Here is a 12,643-nt window from a genome sequence, read left to right as displayed (position 1 = left end):
CAATCTCAACTCCCTCCATCTGTCTTTGTAGGAGAGATGCTCCAGCCCTCTGAGCATCCTCGTGGCCCTCCTGTGGACTCGCTCCAACAGGTCCATGTCCTTCCTGTGCTGCCAGCCCCAGAGCTTCACCCCCGTTTATATATCTTCCATTTTGTGAAAGGAGAATGTACAGTAACCAAACCAGTCCAAATGCATTATTTTAATGAAGCCCTGGCACAGAAGCAGACAGATTCACAAGGCGTGTGTGTAGGGCAGACCACAAGGTGCATCTCGGGATGCCTCGAGGCTGCAGAAGAAGGCCACCCTGTTTGCATGGGGTTTGAGGGGCAGCTACTCATCACTGGTCTCGTCAGAGTGCACAGCCAGCACTCAGGCATTGCAGGTAGAGCTATACAGATGTAAAACATGTTAGTCCAGGTATGTAGTATATAATTACTGTCATCTTTCTAAAGATGATTTAAAATTGAAATCTCTAATTACTTGGAGAACGCCTGACTCCTTACGCTTCAGAAAATTTTGAGACCTGAGGGGAGACCTGGCTCACCCCAGCTTTGGGAGTCCACAAGGTAAGAGTCTACACAGGAGCCATGCGTACGTGCTCATTAGAGCTAATGGAGGTGTAGTATGTACATTCAGTGGAGACCAGAGAGCTTTTCAGATGAGGTCTATTTTGTGATGAAAATAATTGCTCCCTAGAGTCCAGCAACTCGTGAACAGATGGCCTCTGGCTGTACTGGTATGTTATAAACCTAGCTCATACATAGGTATCAACATTTAAGATAGGCCAAACATTTAAGATAGAGCCAAAATCCACCAAAATTAAGATAGAAAATTAAGATAATCCACCAAAATTAAGATAGAGCCAAAATCCACCTCTGATTTCTTCACATTTGGTATAATATGGCTGAAATTATCAGGGCACTAAATTTCACTGACATTTTCAAGTCCATATAGAAGTCAGAGTTTACTGAAATAAATCATACTAGGCACTCGAGAGGTGATGATGCTCTGCTCTGCTTGAGTCACAGATGTGAGCGTCGGGAAGAGACAGGATGAAGTTTGTGCACTCAGCAGAACTGAGAGCCTGAAAGTCCCATCTAGCACACTCAGCCGTGAGCCTCAGCTTCGCAGATTTCCCGTGATTTATGTTCCCACAAGGTAATCATATTTGAGAGATTCTTCTCTGCAATGTTCAGCACTAGTATGAGCTGGAAGTCAGAACCACTGAGCATCCAAGGGACTCAAGCACGTATTTTGCTGAGTAAGGATGCATTTGGGCAAATCCTTAATTGCTATTTTGAAAGCAGCTCTTTGGACTTGTTATCCTTGACAGATACAACAAAACTGAATGAGTGGCAGTAGCTGGCAAGCTTCTCCAAACAACATACTAAAATACGTATATGCAGATTTGTCGATACTGCTGGGATATTGGAAGCTGGCTCTGGATTTATTTGCCACTATTTTATGTAAGCCTGCAAACATATTACTGAATCTAGGAAATATCCAAAGGTCTAATATCTAATATCCCTGTTTCAAAGAAGATTTATTAAGTCAGTTTGTCTCAGATTAGATCAGATGAGATACACTGTGTATTTTTGAGAAAACTGCATACCCAGTGCTAATAATTAGACTTCCACATTCTGATTGAACTGTAAAGGAAATGTAGTTTTTGCCTTCAGACACAGCGGCAACCAGAGACTTCATTAAAGGAGAGAGCAATTTACATCAGCAGTGCCAGCTGATAGCTTGTCATAAGAATTATGAAAATGATTTGCATTATTTAAGCATAAAGTGTTGTCCACTCTGGAGTTAAATGAAATCGTCTGTCTTCATGTTTGCCTTGGAACATATCCCAGAATAGGAAAGCTAGCACTTATCTGCTAATCTACTTAGAACAAGCTTAGAAGGCTTTGACACTGCTCAAATGTCAGCTTAAATATCTGCATTTGTTTATTACATCTAGTTAGTGGGGTCAGTTAGGTGTGTTCAAAAGAAACTTATTTAAATTTCCTACTCAAAGAAAAAAAAATCCCAAGAGACTGGAATTTATATATCTAACTGTTTTCTAATGTGTTTAGCTTACTTTTTTTTTTTTTTCCTCTGAACTTGCAGTGTTTTTGAACCAACTCTTAATTACTAATTAATCTCTGAGAGTCAGATGCTCCCCTGCCATAAAGAATGAAGGATAGCAGCAGGGCAGAACAGGATGGAAATGTAACACCTCACTCAGGAATTTGCTGTCCTGACTTAGTGCTATCAGGACTCTGCAGGTTCATGGGTGATGGTCCGTGTGTCTCCTTGATGTCTGGGGTTTTCTGTGGCATTCATAGTAGCACATGCAGCTATTACAACTACCAGCAATATTAGCAGATACCTGGAAATAAACAAGTGTTAACCTTAATGATTTCAATAACTTCTTACAGTTTCCAACCCTTGTCTTCGGCCGCAGAAGAATGTAAAGAAGAAAGCTGTGCACCATCCATGCCCTGTAAGGGAGACTTGTGTGGCAGTACAGCTTGCTGATAGCAGCTTGCATGAGAAGAGGAGGAAAGGCAGAAGGTAGAGAGATTCACTGGGCTGAAATCAGACTGATTGGTCCTGTGCCTTTCCAGGATTAGAGAATTTCTCTCCCTCAGAAGTGGATAATGCTTTGTAGCGCAACAGATCTGCTGTTCTCTTAAACTGTACAGGGTTCATCATATTACACTGTTTTTTGTTTGTTTGTTTGTTTTATGATAGGTAGAAGATACAGAACATTTTCTAGATGAGTTCTTTCCATGTACAGCTGGTAGGCTTAGAATTAGCGTGAGGAGACTGAGAGTGGCTAGAGAAGGAACTTTTAGGTATCTCTTGAGGGGTGTGCAAAGTAAAGGAAAGAAAGCCAGTGGAAAAAAATGGCAAGAATATTATTTTTTCTCTGATATTGTCAATTGATTTTGCATCACACTATTACAAAAATGTAGAGTGCTCAAACATTTTCTACTTTTTATGGACTTAGCTATTTCAGTGAGATGATTTGCAAAACTCCAAACCCAGGGTTAAAACTGAGCTCCATATCAGTGTCTAGTTATAGTAATATGTGTGTAACTGTTGCTTCAGTAACTCAAACACAATTCAAACATCACCATCTTGTTTTTCAGCCAAAACCCCAGAACAGGAGGCAGTCACAGTACAGAGCATTTATGGAACTGGCTTACTTGGAGCAGAGACAAGTCACCAGCTGGTGGCCACCAGCAGCCACAGCTTCCTGCTCCTTGCATTGCTCACCTCCATCTGCAGCCAGGGCCTTTTCATGTCTCCTTCATTGCTAGGTCCCGCTCAGCCTTAACCACCTTAACCACCAATTATCCCAATTTTGTCCCAGCAAATGGCCAGGAATGTGCTGCATCTGCTCCCTTCTAGATTTACGCCATGCCCTCTGAACGTGGGTGAGACAACAGTGGTGCAGTACATCCTGCAGGGATGCATGCTGCAAGCACAGGAAAAATAGTTTGAGAACAAGTGCTTAATTGGACTTGTGGATGCAGCCTTGCTTTCTTCCTCACGTTTTATCTTTGTGGGCTGAACATAACACACGGGCAGTTTTACACCAACTCTTAACCATCACTTTTAGTTTAGTAGCTGGTCATGCAATTCCTAAGCACTGAAACGTCACGCACACAGATATTGGCATCTCTGTGTTAAGGGGCAGCACCAAGCATCTGATCAGAGAGCTTTGTCTTTGAACACTGGTAAAACACTCCCTCAAATATGTCATCCTTACAGCCTCTGTCACAGGAACCAGGCTTCTTATTTCTGCGATCCTGTGAAAAAAACAAGAGCATATGGTAGCATAACCAGGAACCAGATCCTAATGCAAACATCTTAAAAAAAAAATAGGCAAATTGATTTTGGTGTTTCTTAATTTTTTACTTTGATCTCAGCTTTTCTTTAATATTCCATGTTAGTGTTTTACTTGACTTAGGTGAGACTTAATTCTTGCAAGTATGGCAAATACACTCATCCAACTGCCCTTGGCTGAGCAGCTGCCACTGGATTTTAGCTCATTCAGCTGAAGGGCGTTAATTTACCACACGGAAAACTGGGAAAGATCAGTAAGCATCAATGAAATAATGAGATTTAAGCATAGTGCAGAGGAGACCCAATTAAGGAATTTATTAGAAGAGCAAAATATCACATACAGCACTCTATAGCATAAATCAAATTATGTATAGCAATATACTTTGCATTTCTGTACCCTTTCATGCACACTAGAGACCACGCACTAGTCATCTTTTTCAGATTGAATTTATGTCAAATATTAGCTTTGTGATGCGGAGTACATGCTAAATTACCCAGGACAACTAACTCTCGGGGATAGCAAAAAATAGCCTTTAAAATGCAGAAAACAACTTACATTGCTGCCTGCTGGTGTGGCTGTGTTGAAATTGACTGTTAGGAAAATTGGATTAAAAAAAAATACCAGGCTATTTAATGGATGTTTTTTTTTCCTCCCTGATACCTATCAATATTTCCCAGACACCTTCCTCCTCTTGCTCCACATCCACATGCACTTATCACGTTCTGTGTATCTCCCCACGGTGTAAAGGTTATTAAACTCCCACATTTACGCTCAGAGCCAAATCTGTGTTTGAGGGAATACGTGGCCACCCACGTCACAATGTTATCGGGCTGGTAGCATAACTCTACTAATGGATTCAAAGGGACGATAAAGCCTTATGAAATTCTCCCCAGTATCATTACTTTGTCTGTATTTATTTCAACTGGCACATGAGGTCTTTTTTCCCCCAGCTGCAATTACCCATAGCAAAGGATGTTTGTGTTCATGTAATTTTACTGACATACAATGATCCCTTAGAAGAGCTCGTTCAAAGTTAAAGGATGTTAACCCCAGAAATGTACTTGCATGATACATACAGTAGAAGTCAGTATGCCTCCAGGAAACAGACATTCCTGAGTTTCTTTTTTTTCTCTAAAAATGTTAACAATGGACAAGTTTGATGCAAAAAAAAAAAAAATCTGTATTGTATGATAGTATAAAATTTTGCCCAGCTAGAGCCTTTAAATTGCAATCAGTCAGAAAATAATAATAATTAATAATAATAATAATAATAATAATAAACAACTTCTCTTCTTGAAAGATGAACTGTTGTAAGAAAAATCAGTGTATTGATAAATCCAATTTAAATTCAGCAAAATTATTAGAACCACAAGAAATATGGCTTATTACAATTATTCTTGCTGCTGTGTTATATACTTGTTCCAAAGTGGGCTGTTTTCTGTCTCCTGCTACTAACCCCATCGTGCCAGTGAGATGTCTAACACAGGATTACCTCTGCTCTAACCCCAAATATAGGAGCAATTGAATGCAAAATCCAGGCCAAGCTGGGGTGTCACCACAGAGCTCTGTTCGTGAGGCCGCTTGCAGCAGACATCACCAGCTGGGGCCAAGCAATCTTTCCTGGCGTGACGGTGATTTCCTTGGCCTGCATTCAGCTACGCTGCCATTTTGGGCTTTTTCTCTTCCAGCTGAGGCCTCTCCCCACACCACGAGGGGGAGATGATGCTATTTTCCAGTTACCAGGCGCGCACGCACACAAAAATTCAAGGCGGTTTTACACTAAGCCACCAGGAAAGAATTCAGCGGGATGTTAAACCGGAGAAACAAGTGCTGAAATTTCAAGCCGTCATAATCTTGGAAGTAAAACCCCAAACGTCTGGGTAATGAAGCTTCCCAGACGTGTTTGTGTGCTGCCTGAAGCCTTGCCCGAAGAGCCTTGATTTCACGTCTCGGCTCTCGGCCGGGGCCCAGAGGAGTGACTCAGAGATGCTCGCTCGTCAGCACCAAAAGGAAGCGAGACGACAGTCGGAAATTGATAGGGGGAGGAGGAATTAAAAGGCCTTGCCTGAAAGGGAGCACAAAACCCAACATTCATCTTTTCTGCGATGACACACATCTGTTGTGGATCTTGCAGCAGGAGGGACAGCAGCCTGAGGAAGAGGGACAGAGCCTGAGCGAGGGCTCACCTGCTGGGACACTGATCCAACAGCTGCTCGACCGCTTGCACTAGTGCATTTTTTGCACCATAATCAAGCTAGGAAGTCATCATCGGATACCAAATCAGCTCATATTAACACTCAAGTTTATTGTCTTGCTTTGTCCCTGCTGTAAACTTTGATAGCAAGCTTCTCATGGAGAAGAAAAATAAAACTGCCAAGGCAATAAACTCATCTGTACATACACAATATACATTTGCTGCAGCATTTCTTCACTCAGAACATGTCTGGCCCATGATTATATATACCAGTTAGTATGTATTTACAAATCATATCATATAGGTAACAAAAATATATATATTAGTACAAATACTGGTTTAATTCAAGAATGACAGACAAGACACTTACCAGATTAATTTTATATGTGAGAGCATATTGAAAGGAAAGTGCTTTCAGTCCTTTTCCTATGTCTTTGATTCCAAACTTCAACACAGCTTAGTCCTTCCACAATCGCATGGTTGGGGCTCAATAACTAATGATTTGAACCCATTATCCAGTCAGTGTGAGTGAGCACCTGTGTGTGTATGCAGGAAAAGCAGCTTGTGGGCTCAACTCAGCATCAGTGCTCTCGCTGGCAACATGTAGATCTGTGGGCAAAAATTAAGCCTTGGCTTCCTAGGCTGTACTTTGATGTCGTACAAAACCCAGTGCTTACTTGTAGGTAAACTGCTTTCACCTCTGAGGGTCACAACATAGAAAGATAAACAGTATGTCCAGGAAAAGCACCAATTTGGAGCAATTCCCCCGGGAATTTGGGGCTTAATACTCAAGAACCTGCATTTTACGCAACACTTAGGATGTGTCAGTAAATTACACTTTAAAATGGGGGAAAAAATGCAGCAAAAAACGTATCTGGTACATTTTATAGCCTGAGTCAAAGAATTCAACAGAGAGGGTGCCATTGGTCCCAGTGGAGTTTGGAGATGAATGGTGCACTTTGAACTTTAAAACTGCAGCGAGTGCAAGGCTGAGCCGAGGCAGATGGAAAGTGCTTGTTATAGCTGGGATGATTCACGGCACAGATGGGCTCTGCAGCATTTCGGGTTTGTTTTGAAACAGGAGCGGGAGGATGCATAGTTAACATGAAGTGGGAGGCTGTGTTTGTTGTGCGTGTGGGGTAATGGCACGGAAGAAGATATTAAATGGAGAGGGGGAAAAAAAAGAGAGAGAGAGAGAAGGGAGTGGTCATAAGAGAAGGCTGAGTGGAATGCGAGGAATTAGCACGGGGTGGAGCAAGAGATGAGGGGAAAAACAGAGGCACAGTTGGAGTTACACAACTTGTCAGGTCTTAAATGTGCTACTGACGGAGGAAGAGCCCATAAAAAGCTCCGGGGACGAGACACGGCAAAGGTGGTTGGCAAAAATGATAACAGCAGTGGGCTCGAGCCCAGGTGCTGTGTGCACAGCGGAACGATGGCTAAAAGAAAAAAATTTTAAAAATAGAGGAAATTAGGTTAAAAAAAATAGTGAAAGAAGAGCTGGTGAATTATCCTGAAGAACTCCAGATTCCTGGTATCCTCAGACTCTTCTTCTGTAAGTTCAGGCAAGTTTTTTCTGATCTGTGTTACCTAGCCAGGCTGTCCTGTGTCACGAGTACCCGTGTGCTCCACAAAGGTTATGAAGATGTACCTCTGAAAATCCTGGTGTTACAGGACCTGCCGAGTTTGTGTGTGTGTATGGGCAACACGTGCCTGAACCCTCCAATTATATGCAGCTAAGCAGCTTTTCTTGGGGCATGTTTGTCAATAAATATGGTGTGTGTGCACATACATCACTGCAACCCTCCCAGCCCGTGTTTGGTGACTCACAGTCCCTGAGCTGAACCAAGGAGGTGTTTGGAGGTCATGGAACTGCTCTGGCAACAAGAAAAAAAGAATTTTAGGAAATAAATTTGTCTATTATTGGTGCTTGCGTTGTAGCAAGTGCTTAGTGGACATCTGGACTGATCATCAAGTGGCCTTTCCGTCGGAATCAGAAGTAATGACACGTGCAGAAAAGGCACATCAGCAGCTTCAGCCTGATGGGATGAGCCCCTACCTGACACAGCAGCAAATGGGAAGAGATCTAATTGTGATGCTAGAACAAATTCTAATATCATTCAAAACTCATTTGTGTAGGCTTTGAACTGGAACTTGATGACTCATCAGTGTTTTGGCGATTGCTAACAGCAACGCGAGAGAAGTAGCAGAGTTCTTTGCAAATAAAGGCTAATGCTTTCTAAACACTCAGAGGATACAACCTCTCTCCTGCCTTCTCTGAAAGAAGCTCCAGGAAGAAAATCGATAAGTGGATCGTTTGATACAAATGAAATCGTGCAACCACCTCGGGTAAGAATTTAGGGTGAGGCCTGAGAAACTCCTTACTGAGATGGAAAATCATCAAGCAGCGTCTTTCATCACATATTGTATTTCCTCATTTTGCCTTGCTGATACAGTAACAGCCGAGATGATCTTCTCAGCCACAGGCATAATTAATAAGGCATTGGCCTGGGTTCAAGATAAGAGTGTTTTAGTCCTTTCAGAAGAGAACTGAGATCCAAACGGATAGCAGATCACTCGCTGCTGAATGAAGACCTTCAAGAATTTAATTAGAGTGTGGGAAAATCTGAAAGCTTTTCGCGGTGGACAGAGATAAAGGTGGAAGTGCAGTATCCTTTCAAACCCAGCCGGAAAATCAGTGTGTGAGAAACCAGCTGACAATGCTGATTTTGCCTTGGCATTGCCTTGGCAGCAATGATGGCCCCTCTGTCAGCATCCTCTCTGATTTCCCATGGACCCTAGAAATTAAGGACATTTGAATATATTTACAAATAACAATTTAATCAAGAAAAAAAAAGGTATGTTTGAAAGGGACTCTAGATTTTGACCTATTTGAGGGGATGACTCAACACCAGCTGTTCTTGTCTCCTACAAAGGTTTATTGACAACTGACCCTTTTCCCTTAAATCACAGTGTACAAATGAGCACTCAGACTTTTATTCATGGTATGACAAAAATACGAAGTAGTTTATCTGTTAAATCATTTCTATGCCCAGGAACACTTGCTGACAGATGAACTGCTTTCACAACCAAAGTGTTTTCTGACCCAGCAGGGATTATTTTATCTCTTCCTTGCCATGACAGTGCTCGTGATTCAGTTGATTCCTTCTGCATATTCCTGCTTCCCAGGCACGAGGGACCTGCCTGCTGCAATGGATCTGCCACAATTTCTTTGCACAAATATTTAGTCTTTCAATCAGTCACACTGCTTTATGGCAAGAGAGGAGCCTAATTAAATGATGTGGGTTCACGAGGCTGTAAATGGAGGCGTGGCCTCCTATGCTGTGTGACAAAAGCGCCAGGGGCAAATGCCTCATCCATCCTCCTTCTATGTCAAGTGGCCTTTCCTAAGGCTCAGCTCTGTGGAGAAACCCTTGTGCAATAGGAATGAGGCACAATTAGAGTTAATTAACAGTTTTATACCTGCCCTCCGCATGGACTTTCCTATTTTGCAAGAAAAGCTGCCTGGAGGTTTAGCATAATCTAACACGGAATAATTTTTGCACACAAAACATCAGCAAGAGTGTCCACGCTATCATTTGGTGAGCAGCAACTTTAATCAGTGGTTAGTTCAGGCTTTTCCTTCATGAAAACATGTTTGGTGAAATTCTTCTTAATTCATTTTCATCAGCCAGCGATGTTTAGATCTTTCAGACACTTAACGTCAACCCTAATTATAATTATAATGGATGCTGGAAACAGTGGATGACCAGTCTCAGAGGAATTATAATCTCAATGGACCACTCATAAAAAGAGAAGGATTTACACAAGGGAAGCAGTATGCTCAAGAGTGACTGAATCAGGACTCTGTCTTGCTTGCAATGTCTGCTTTAGGAAGGATTTTGAGGTGTTGGCATTTACAGGAATTATGTAAAGAAGGAAAGCTGAGGAGTCTGAAGACACGGATGCTAGCCAGCCACAAGTGACACAAAGAAACCAAAGGGTGCCTGGGTATCTCTGCTTGGATCCCAAGAACATGCTCAGAACAAGCTTTACAGGCAACGGCAGTAAAAAGAGTGCAAATGAGAATCAAATTCTCTCTCTCTTGCTGGGAACCTGTCCAGGTGACTAAGGGGGCTAAAGCGCTTTCTCACCAGCATGCCCTTAGGCAGCATCAGCTCCGCGCCTCTCTCTGAGATGCCATGAGGCTCATCCACTTCATCCCATTCACATGCAGACCCAAACAACACCCGGCCGGTGAAGGCAGAGCTCAGAACATGCTACTTCTGTGCATCGGGTCAACAGTTCAGGTGCCTACCAGAATTTCCCCTTGCCTGTAAACCACACGGCCAGGTTACGTGCTGACTCGGCTTCTTTTCTTTTCAGTTTCAGCTTTGTGTAGAGAGGCACTTTGAAATTATGCAAATGTACAGGTTTGATTCTCCTTTCACATTCATGTGAACTCCAATTCAGATTCAAATTTACATTATAAATATATATATATATACACACACACACATATTTTGCTCATCATGACTTAGAGCCCTGGAGCGTGGAATTACGTGTCTGCAGTACATGTGCAAACAGGCTGGCAGCAGGGGTTGTTTCAGCACCCACCTTTGCTCATTCTGCCTCGGCACTGGAGAGGCTGCAAGATGAAATATTAGCCTAGTTGTACTGCAGTGTCCTGTAATTTTATTATGAGACTGAATATCTTTTGTGGTCTCCTTTTAAACCTAAGGACTGAAATCCTGAGATTTCCTGAGACTCTCTGCTTTGACTTTTTCCCAAGGAAAAGTTTTGAGGCCGTGACACTGCGAAGAAGATGTGAGAAGTGTGATGCAAGTTTGCCGCAGAGATTCAGAAAGAAAACACCAAAAATCATAAAAGGTACTTCAGGAATGTCCATAAGCCAGTCCTATTATCTGGGGAGGCTGACTCACATGTTTTCAGAACTGGAATTAGCCATGTTGTGCAGGGCCACCCTCTGCCCTACTTCACCTATGCAACCACCCGTACCAATAAAACAATTATACAGCATTACTATTCTTATTTAGTAGTGCGCTCTGCCCACTGGTCCAGACCAGCAACACAAACGATAGAGCAGTGATCCTACTGTGTTTTCTTGAACTTGTTGCCCAGGCCTCCTGGCGATCTTAAAACACAGCTGTTCTTTGTGGAGATCAGAAGAGGTCAGAGGCAGCAGATGAAAAAGTGATTAATTTGAAAAATGCCTTGTACACTTTCACGGTAGTCGAAACCATACAGAAACTCTGTGTTCAGCCTTCATGTGCACATCTTTAGATAATCAGAGGAATATTAGCTAGCCATTGTCTTGGTGCACGCAGCTGACATCCCTACTGCTATCTGCCCCTTTTCCAATAGAGTCAGAGAGACAACATCTCTTCAGAAACATGGGCAATTAGGGTTGGACAAACTGTCAAAAGGATGAGGCATTTAAAAAATAAATAATAATAATAACAAAAAAATACACAGAAAAATCAAACCCAAATAATAAAATATTGCATGAATAGCATGGAGGGTAGAACTGTAAAATGACACAGAAATGAAATACTGAAACAAATCTAAGTTTCACAGTTATAATAATATTTCATACAGATCTTTAGATGGATTAAGTCGACCTAGCTTCATCCATTCATCCCCTTGAACCAAAATGAAGTTTTTGCAGTTGAGGATCTGGCTTCTTCTTCCTCCACAGCCGGGCACAGATACAGCTTCCTCTTAACACTTTATGCAGAGGCATCTCATTTACAAATTGTGAGAGCTTATGTCAATGTGTTGAAGTTCATTTTGTTTAAGCATGCAGTTCTCTTGCCTGAACACAAACAATATATGCAGCAGCTATAATTTTCTTGTGACTAATTTGACCTCATAGTTGTGGGCGATCAAATGCTTTGCCATTTTTGGTCTGCAAAGAGCTACTCCTTTAATTATATTATAACTGAGATAACTGAGCTTTTTTTTTTTTTTTTTTTTTTTTTTTTTTTTCTGGTCTAGCCTTGTGAAAGGGTTGGTTAACACCTTTCTTGGGGTAGACTTCATGAACATGTAAAGGAAAAAATTCTCAGATTTTTTTTTTTTTTTTTTGTAAAGCAAAGCTAATTAATGCATGAAGTACAGCAGAGTTAAGTAGTAGAATCACAGCTTGTAAATAAAGATAAGAAAATTATAAGAGGTGTGACTGATATATATGTAATTACCTGCTTAGGTGGCAGGAGGTGGCCTGATCTGGAAGAACCAGAACGGATTTGGGAGGCAGGAAATCCTGTGTTGTAATCCTCATTCCACCCATGAGTTGTGTTACTGCAGGCAAATTACCCTACCTCTTCTTCACTCAATGAGAGTCACGTAAGGATTTATTAGTGGAATTGACAAATTACCTGAAACACTTAAAGTGTGATTTAGGCACTTATGAATATTACAAGGAACAGGCATAGAATCACAGAATCATAGAATCATCAAGGTTGGAAAAGGCCTTCAAGATCATCAAGTCCAACCACCACCTTGACCTACCGAGTCCCACCACTAAACCATGTCCCTTAATGCTGCATCCACACGTCTCTTAAATACCTCCAGGGATGGGAACT

The sequence above is a fragment of the Anas acuta genome, chromosome 1, assembly GCF_963932015.1.
Source record: "Anas acuta chromosome 1, bAnaAcu1.1, whole genome shotgun sequence".
Lineage (NCBI taxonomy): Eukaryota > Metazoa > Chordata > Aves > Anseriformes > Anatidae > Anas > Anas acuta.
Note: the sequence above shows the minus strand (reverse complement) of the source record.